Here is a 9,963-nt window from a genome sequence, read left to right as displayed (position 1 = left end):
TTAAACATGAACCATTGCATCTGCCATCCCCCAACACATCCCTCCTTGGTTTTTTTTTTTTGGTTTTTTTAAATGGCTCAGTGTGGCCACAGTCATGAAGACGACTCAAGCATCCATGGATACATAGGAGCAGCAACAGTTGCCGTGGCAACAAAAATAAACTGTAAGGTTGGTATTTTTTCCAGTTTCATACCACAAATCAGATATTTTAAAAGACAGTTCAGATCAATCTAGGGAAACTCTTTTATGTTTTTCTTTAGTGAAAGCCAGTTGCTTCATGTAAATGTCTTTAGGAATGATCATGTCTGATGTGAAACACTTGTTGCCTGTTTCTGAATGCACTCACTGTGCGGTTTTTAAATAGCTGTGTGATTAGTTGGCTGGAAGAAAAACAATAGAAAATGCATTAAATATGAATAGACTGCACAATGCTTTGCATAATGATGCAATAAAACATAGTTCAGTAGTTGCATCTCTGTAAGAAAGAGCGTCGGTGCAAAATTCATGTGCTGTGCGGCGCAAAGGAGTGTCAGTTCAGTTTCACTTTCCATCCACATTGCTGATTTGAAATATAATCCAGGGCAAAAGATTTTCTTCATCCACTTATTTTTTATTGGGGTCCGAGCCATACGAAGTATGGCAAGGCCCTATTGTTTTCCAAATGTTTATTATTCTCCTTCTCGTTCTAAGCACAACTCGCTCAATTTTGACCCCCTTAGACCCCGTGAAAAGTTGCGAAACTTGGCACACACCTCACGTCCGGTGAAAATTTCAATAATCTGGCGTTTGTATGCACGCCAATGCAAAAAATGCCTCGACAGCGCCCCCTAGAAACGCCAAAAATGGCCTCTAGAATGGGGTAAAAAATTTTTAGTTTGACGTAGGACGACGAAATTCGGTACACGTCTTTCACATCAAGACAAGTAAAAAAGTCATTGAAACGCCTGTTGTCATGGCAACGGGCTGTCCGCCATCTTGGCGTTTGCGGCCATTTTTTTGCCCGTTTTTGTCAATTTGGGCGCATCGCATTTGAATGAACTAGTCTGAGGCGATACATGCTATTGGCTCCACATTCGCCATGGAGCTTCGTGACAAGATGGGGACCAAAAGTTATTCAAATCTTTTTGATAGGAGAAAGCGTGTTACCGTGGCAACCCATGGAAAAAAGCGATCTCGCCATGAAAGACGGTTCACTCATATCTTCGCAGAAATACATCTGATCGGAACCAAAATTAAAATAATTCATGTTTGGTAGGTCCTTAACGCATTGTAATATGTATTGTGGGGGGGGGGTGCATTCTGGGGGGGGCCCCTAGGGGCCCGATAGTCTACTTTGACCTAGGGCTACGAAATTCGACACACATGTGTATCAACCCTAGACAAGCAAAAAACTATATTAAGCACCTGTTACCATGGCACCGGAGTGTCCGCCATCTTGGAAAAAAACCTTCTCACCATGAAACATGGTTTGCTTATAGCTTTGCACAAATTCATGCGATGTGCACCAAAACTGTAACTATTCATATTTGGTAGGTCCTTAACACATTATAGAATGTATTGTGGGGGGGGGGCACTTTTTGGGGGGGGGGCCCTCAGGGGCCTGATCGTCTACTTTCACCTATGGCTACGAAATTTGGCACACATGTGTAACAACCCAAGGCCAGTAAAAAAGTGCATTGACCACCTGTTACCATGGCAATGGGGTTTCCGCCATCTTGGCGTTTACGCCCATTTAGCACTGTATGTGCATTGTTTTTGAACAAACTAGTTTTGGATTCGTGCCTTTTACTTCACATCCACCCGGAAGCTTTGTGGCGAGTTCGGGTGGAGGGTTCGGCATGAGGCGAGGGCCCGATGGATGCCGCTTGCGTCTTTATTACTATTATTATTATTATTATTTGAGAAATTTGGTCATTCTGTGTTTTATTTTAAAGTGATACACAGTAGCTGCATTGCTTTACCAGATTAATAAAGCTGATTTAAAGCTGATCAGGTTTTACTTCTCATAAGTCACGGCTGCAATCTTCAGTCAAGGCCATAGGTTGGAATGAATTTAGCATCACTATCGCTAGCAGGTGAGTACTTGCTAAGCATGTTCAGTCCCCAGTGTGAGCTATATGCATGTAAAGACGCGGAAAAAGGATCTAATCTCTAGACTCGTGAACCATAACAGCTCTTTTTTATCATATGAAAAGCTTGAAAATGTTTGCAATTAAAAAGGCAGTTACAGGCAGATGTTATAAGGTGACATGGTTAGCACACTTTTAAGAAGATATTTGCTGTTTATTTTGTAGCTTTTAAATATTTAGCAAAAGGTTTTATTGGAGGCTTTTTTTTTTTTTTTAAAAAAACCCAAAAAACAAAAAACAAAATTAGCTCTGAAACTGATTCAGGTTAGGTTTTTTTTTTTTTTTTTTTTTTTTTTAAACAAATTCACCATCTAAATGGAGTCAGTGGGGTCACAGGTGGAGCAGAGAATCATAGAAGAGTTCATGGTTTGCAAAAAACTAACAAGCAAAACAAGTGTGATTTGTCCTTATCCTGGAAGGTGATATTTTCTTAAATTACATAATAAAACTCAAATTTTTCATGATCCAACTTAAGTAAGATATTAAAAATAAATAAAAAGTCCCAAATGGAGGAGCCAGACTGCTGTGAATGTAAGATATTACTACATTATGTAAAGTATAAATGTCCAACATTCTCATAAAGTTCAGTTTGTTTTCTCCTGGAATTTCCTTTGTTAGTCTTTTTTGCTTCAACCATTAATCAGTCTAATCTTTTATTCTCTCTCTCTCTTTTGTAAACATCACTAAGCTGGTTTTTCCTTTGATGTCGCCTATGTAACTTGTTGGTGTGAGTGGAACATATAAAACTGAACTAAAGACCAGTGCCTTGGTCCAGTCCCACAGATCTGTAGCTGGCTAACTGTGGTGCAGCCCATCCTGTCTGGATATCATCATATAGAAACACATAAACATTAGGCAATATTCACTGGAACAAATAAACATAAAACATATAGGTGGGACTGGTATTTACTTCACTGCGACTGTTATGGCCAGAAGCACTGGGATTTTTAGCACTCCGCTTGTTTTATCCGTGTGTATGGTGTGTGGGTGTATTTGGTGCACAAACTTATACTAATACACAATAAATCTCTTTTACAAACAAATGTTTATTGATTTGTTTCAATGACAGTTTTTTCTCCACAGGCCAAAAAAAAACCAAAACAAAACAAGAAAAGGACAAAACTTTTAAATTACTTACATGAACCGGCGACCTGTCCAGGGTGTGCCCCGTCTCTTGCCTGATGATAGCTGGGATCAGCTCCAGATTCCCCTCAACCCTTCACTGGACTAAGCAGAATGAATGAATGAATGAATGAACAGACAAGATAAATATGTTCCTTGCTAATTTGCCTGCATTGGAAAACAAGTCAGGAGAAGCTAAATTAGCACCTGCTAGGTAGTAAAAGTTTGTTTTGTTTTGCTGTTGTTGCTCAAACTTGACATATTCTGGTTCCGACCATGATATCACTAAAACAAAATACTGAAACTTTTCATGTCTAACTAAATCTGATTTGAATATGTCAGACTATAAAAGAAGTGTATTCAATTTTACATTTATTTTTCCAATCAAAAATACCAGAAAGGACAGAGGTGTTTAGTCTTAATCTTGCATGGCTGAAGCTTTTCATCCGGGACACACCATGAGGATGAGCAGAAATGTAGATTACCTGATGAGTTGTTTTTTTTTTTTTCATGTCTTTTCTATCTGTCCTGTACTTCATTACAATAGTTACACTGAAAGTATCTCAGTATACTGGCCTTTTGTCATGTGTAGCGGGCGCATTGGAGGCCCAAATGGCCCCATCTACTTGAGGTCCATTTGTGCATCTACATCAGGGCTCATGCAGCCAGCCAATATGAGCTTCACATAAAGCACCCATAAACGTAACCAAAACCACATGGGACCTCCAAAATTTGCCCATTTTAACCCCACGCCCACTCAATACCCACATAGCCTGAATTTAACCATTATGGGACATGGTGGTTAGGATATGAAGCCTTCATGGGTCATGTGCAACTCACCATGTTGGGCCCCAGCTGAACCCAGTCAGAACCAATCTGAAACACACATGAGCAAACGTTGGGGATGGACACTCCAGACAAACCTACATGGGACTCTTGTGTGTAGCTATGGACCTTAGGCTGTGGGTGCAAACATGACAGCACCCATTGCCTGGGAAGATCTATTTTTCAGTGTCAGAACAACTCTGAGGAGCTGAACAACAGTGATAAATAATGGCAGCGTTGTTCAAGCTGACTGATAATATAGAAAAAGCTGAAGAATGCGATGGTGTAAGTGGGACGTCTGAAAAAAAACTGTAAAATAAAAAATATTTGCATCAGTCACAGTTTACCCTGAGCAACACCTTCTTCTCTTCAAGGCTAAAGGCACACATATCCCCATCTGCTTCCACCTAGATCGAGAATAAACCAATTAAACTGGTGATGTTAAATGACTCACAAGAAACATTATGCTAAGAGGAAAATACAAGCTATGAATTAATCATTTTTAGATATCATGTTACTGACTTTGATTTGTTTACAAAATACATATGATTAAACTTTGTATCAATTTAAAACTCCTCATAACCTGTTTTGAGCAATAATACAGTGAATTCTTATGGGCCATGAAAACTATGGGGAAAATCAGATGTCAGACCTGATTCAAATCATTAGAAGTGTAAAATAGTTTAATTAACATTTGCCTGCAGATCACAGACATGTACATCTCAGACAGGCACACCAATCACTTGACATGAGTCTACTACTAATAATAATAGTAGTTTGTGCTTTATTCGAGTCAGTATGTTAATAACAAAGTGTGTGGTAGCCTGCTTTAGAAGCATCTCCCCAGGTGACAACACAACCTTTCCACCGGTGTCAGCATGTGAGTTTTATTCTGACTTATCTCAGCAGGAGCACAGGTCTCTGCTGAGGTGCTCCTTTTCCTCGTGATGTTCGGTGTGTTCTTCTTCTGGGAACTTCCCAGTTTAATCTGTCTTATTTAACTCCAAGGTTTTTCTGGAACCATCCCTTCAGGCCTGCATTCAGCAATCATGCACCAGTAAAACGAAATGAAATTATAGAAATGAAAGCAATAATTTTGGGGTATCGCAGCCCAGCGTACCAGAGTTAAAAACAAACAGGTGGCCCCAGATGCAGATATTTATGTAAATATAATTATGTTTTTTACATCAGCTACCTATAAATACACATCTAGAATTCAGTCATGTTACTTTGTGGCATGAGGAATTTACAGAAAATTTGATGTAACAAGGCTGATCGAGGTCTGATGATACACAAACACACAGAAAGCCTTCAGAAAAGTCTGAATTAATAGCATTGCTGCCACTTCATATGATATTTTTAAATGTTTTGTTCTTGCACATCTTTGTTAGCTTTACCTCAACTCCTATTTTAGGATCCCCATATTTTTCTCTGTTTAATCAATAAACGTATACACTCCTTTTTTTTTGCTGTATTGTTTCAATTCTTGCTGCAGTTTTGTTGCTCAGCTTTTTTTTTTTATTTTTTTTTTTTATTTACTGGTATCTCTTCCAGCACTTTTCTGCCATTATCTCTGATTGCTGGTCTAATCAACCACACCATTGTTTATTGTTTGTGTTGATCTCCTCTCTAAGGGTCAAATGTTCTCCTGCTTTCCCTTAAATCCAGCCAGTCAATAGAGACCACTGTCATTTTTAGAGCTATGAAGATATTGCTGGCCTTTAAAAAAAAAAAAAAGAATAAACATCCTCTTAGATTTTTTTTTTTTTTACTCTCTCTTTTTTTTATTTATTTATTTATTTATAACAATTGAGTCACAAACCTAAAACAAAAAAACCTTAATGATATCAGTCCGACATTATCAGGGATGCCATTAAGTGTGAAGCTAAAGTAAACTGCTGATCTTAATCCCTTAAATCCTGGCTTTTAACCTCACTAAACATTTCTCACCACTTAGTCGAAAAGGAGATAAAGAGCAGAACTGCAAACTACTGTTTGCAGGTGAGTTGTAATGAGTAAAGACCCTCTTTCATGCTTTATTTGGAGAGCTTGTGTTTGCAGCATATTTAAAGATTTGGCTATTTAAAGGTGGGATTCAGACTTTGGGTTTTCTCTGTGCTATATATAACCTTCCAGAATTTGACATCAGCCACAGCAGACCCACAGCCACCAACATCTGGGGGTTGAAAAGCGAACATCCCCTTCTGTGTTTCACAGTGGGCTTTCTGGGAGGTATCAGTAAGCAAACTATGAGCATTTCGGGGTGAAATGTTCATCCATCCTGGACTCCTGATGCGCAGTCAGGAGGACCAGCCGTGCGTGGAGCGCTGCTTCTGAACGTCACCTCCCCTGTTTCTGCAGTGTTACTGCTCTTCCTTCTCGCTCATCGTTTCTTGTGCCAATGCTGCCCACACCGCAAAAGAGTAAGACAAGACTTCCATTTGCATAGCACCACACTCCTCTTTTCTTGTCTGCCACCATCCCTCTGCTTGATGTCCATCTTGTCCTGATCCGTGTACTGTGTGTGGTTTGCGTCCTCTCAATTCTTCACCATTCATTCACGCCTACTCTCATGTGCAGACCCTGTTTCTTCTCCTTGCGTTATCCAGCTCAGACAGAAGAGCCAGGGAATCTTCTCACTGTTCATTTTTTCGGAAACAAAAGAGAAAAAAAACAACAACAACCGAAAGCCTTTTTTTTTGTTTTGTTTTCATTTACTGGTTGGAAGAAATTCCTACTGATACAAGGGGAGCGAATGAGGATGAAGACAGTCATTTAATTGATTATTTTACGCGTCAACAATCGCACGTAGTCTGAGAGGAGAAAGCTGGACACACATTCTGGGTTTGAGAGACCACTTAGCTCGGTGGAAGATGTCGCGGTGATGCTACAGAGAGGATTCAATAAGAGGGACTAATCAGACTGAGGCAAGTTTGCTGAGGTATGAGACCTGTCCGAAAAATTGAGGAGAAGCACAGTGGAAAGCTACGCGTCATATCCAAGACCAGCGCAACAAGCCAGGACCATTATACCAACCCACTGTGTGAATGGCACGCTGGGTGTCTTCTTCTTTTGAGCTGGTGCAGGGAAGCCACGCTGTGAAGAGGTTCCAGCTGAGGTTCTGGGCTTTCTGTGAGTATCTGTGGGACTGCTGTGCGCACCAAATGAACCAGTTCATTTGTCCTTCTTGCACAGTCTATGATGGGATAATCGGTTTTTGTCTGCATGTGTGATCGAGTTCGCTCAGTACCTCCTTTGTAGCATCTGAAATTGTGAATTTCTTGTATTTTTCTTTTAGTCCATCAGTGGGTCCGCTTATTCATTAGCTTCTTTTTCAAGACTCAGTAACATGGACTGCTGTCCATCTGGTTTTAATGGCAGGGACAAAACTTCCTTATAATTTGTTAATTACATATAACTTGCCTTTCCACAGAGTTACCTGAGAGTTAAGTACATCTCCAGAGGCCACAACTTCCACATTGGGCTGACTCACTGACAGCTGCACCAGGTGAGTAATACAGTTGCTTAGTATATATATATATATATATATATATATATATATATATATATATATATATATATATATATATATATATATATATATATATATATATATATGTATATATATATATATATATATACATATATATATATATATATATATATATATATATATATATATATATATATATATATATATATATATATATATATATATATATATATATATATATATGTATATATATATGTGTGTGTGTGTGTGTGTGTGTGTGTGTGTGTGTGTGTGTGTGTGTGTGTGTGGGTGGGTGTATTGGTAGCTTGTTTTTCTTCAGTTTTCTGTCCTGTAATGTTCATATGAGCAAGTTCGCAGACTTTCATCTGTTCATGAATTCGGTTCAACGAGGTCTTTGTTTTCCTTCTGTTCATCAGTGTAATGACTTCTCTGTTCACGAGCAGAGATGCTATTTCACTTCAAACTTGGACTGCTGTTGTTTAAACAAACACACATACCTGCTCACATTCACACACAAACACTGAAAACAGTGGCTGGCATTGAAAGTGTGACTCATTATGCACAAATGTTAACCTTAGACTTATGCTTAACAGACAGGAAAATACCTGATGATTAAATCAACAGAATGTTATTTGGGTCAGATGATGATGATGATGATTATTACTTTAATTCTTACCAAAGTTTTTTTTTTTCTTTTTTTAAAAAAATTCCAAATGAAGAAAATTATGAAACACAAAGGTGGCACCTTGTTGGGTTTGTCAGCAGTGGATGAACGCTACATGTTAAACTGGGTTTTAATAACATATAATGCTAGAAACAGTCAGCTGTAGTTTTGTAAAGGTCAGTGGTGTTCATCAGCATATGAATAAAAAGAAAGCAAGGTGAAGTGTTTCAGTATTTGCATCAATTGGAAAAACCCTGCAATTTTCCAGGGAAAACAGAGACATTTTAAAGAGGTACAGTATCTGCTGCTACATGAGGAAAGCATGTCACCGAGCACTTTGTGACACCAGCATTGGAGATGGCGAGGCGCTCTCACTTTTACTCTATATATAGTGTAGTCAGAAGAAATGTTTCATTCCTTCTTCAGTTGGAGAGCCTGCTTTTGCCATAGAAACATCACCCACTCACACATTTGTGCAGGGTTGTGTGCCAAATGAAATCAATTCTATTGTGTTGTATTCATATGCAGTGATGAAATGTCCATACATTTCTCCCATGGCAGTATTGCAAAATACCTCATTCTCTTGAGTATTAAATACTAATTTATGTTTTTATTTTTTTCCTTTTCTTTCTTTTGGGTGGACTTGTTGGTCGCTGTCCATGGTGCTGATCTCACTGTTTCTTTGTGATAGGTGTCCTGCTGTTGCACAAAAACAACCGGTTTCTTTTTCTTTCTTTTTTTTTCTTTTTTTTGTGAACTAACAAGAAAAAGAATGATGAAAACTTAATTTCTGCATCTGTTTTACACCCCCACCCCCATGGTCAGAGCTCCCCTGCCGGAAGAAAACCATTTTTAAGATAGAATTTGTCTTTAAATTTTAATTGGGTGGCTCCAGATTACATTACTTGGCATTTCTCCTCCATCTTGCTCAATATTCATATAGCTGCAGATGTTAATCTTTTGGATCGTATTGACTCTGTAGCCTGAATTGTTCACTCAAAGCTGGTAAAATGTCACCACCAAGAAAAGCAATGTGGACATATTTCAAGTTTTCCCCTCATATTGCTTGTGTAAACTGCAAAAAGAGGCATTTACTTAATTTTAGCATTAAACTGTATCCTCTATGCTACACCAAAAACACATGTCAGTATATTTAAGAACAATTTCCTCTGTCAATATTCTGATAAAGAGACCTGAAAAACTGGCCTTTTCTTGTCATTTCTGTTGCCAGCAAAGATTATTTTTGGTGCCTGATCTAACTTGACAGTACGCAGCGGACTGAGTCAGTTTTCCTTCGATACTACAGGTGCAGAGGGTAACATTTTCACTGCTGCTTTGCACACAATGACCACATTATGTGTGTGGGAGTCGGACCAGATTGTTCAATACCAATGACTCAACCATAAGTAGGTGCCAATATTTCTGGCTCCCCAAACTCGGACTGACCAAACTGTTGGATCCCACATAATTTGCATACAAAAGAGCATGACTGTGAGTGCTTTTGGGATGTTAAACCTCCCCCTGAAAGTTTTTTTTTCTTTATAGAGAATAGATTTACATAGGGTAATAAGCAGTTGATGTGATGAATCTGGCTGTTTTGTCCATTTCTTAAAATCTTTTTTCTTCTCTTTCAGGGGTGAGAACTAACCTTGGAACATCACATCGTTTGATCTCCAGCATTAGAAGACTTCTGACATCATCACAGCACC

The sequence above is a fragment of the Telmatherina bonti genome (genome assembly GCF_933228915.1).
Source record: "Telmatherina bonti genome assembly, chromosome: 10".
NCBI classification, from domain to species: domain Eukaryota; kingdom Metazoa; phylum Chordata; class Actinopteri; order Atheriniformes; family Telmatherinidae; genus Telmatherina; species Telmatherina bonti.
This window is presented reverse-complemented; position numbering follows the sequence as displayed.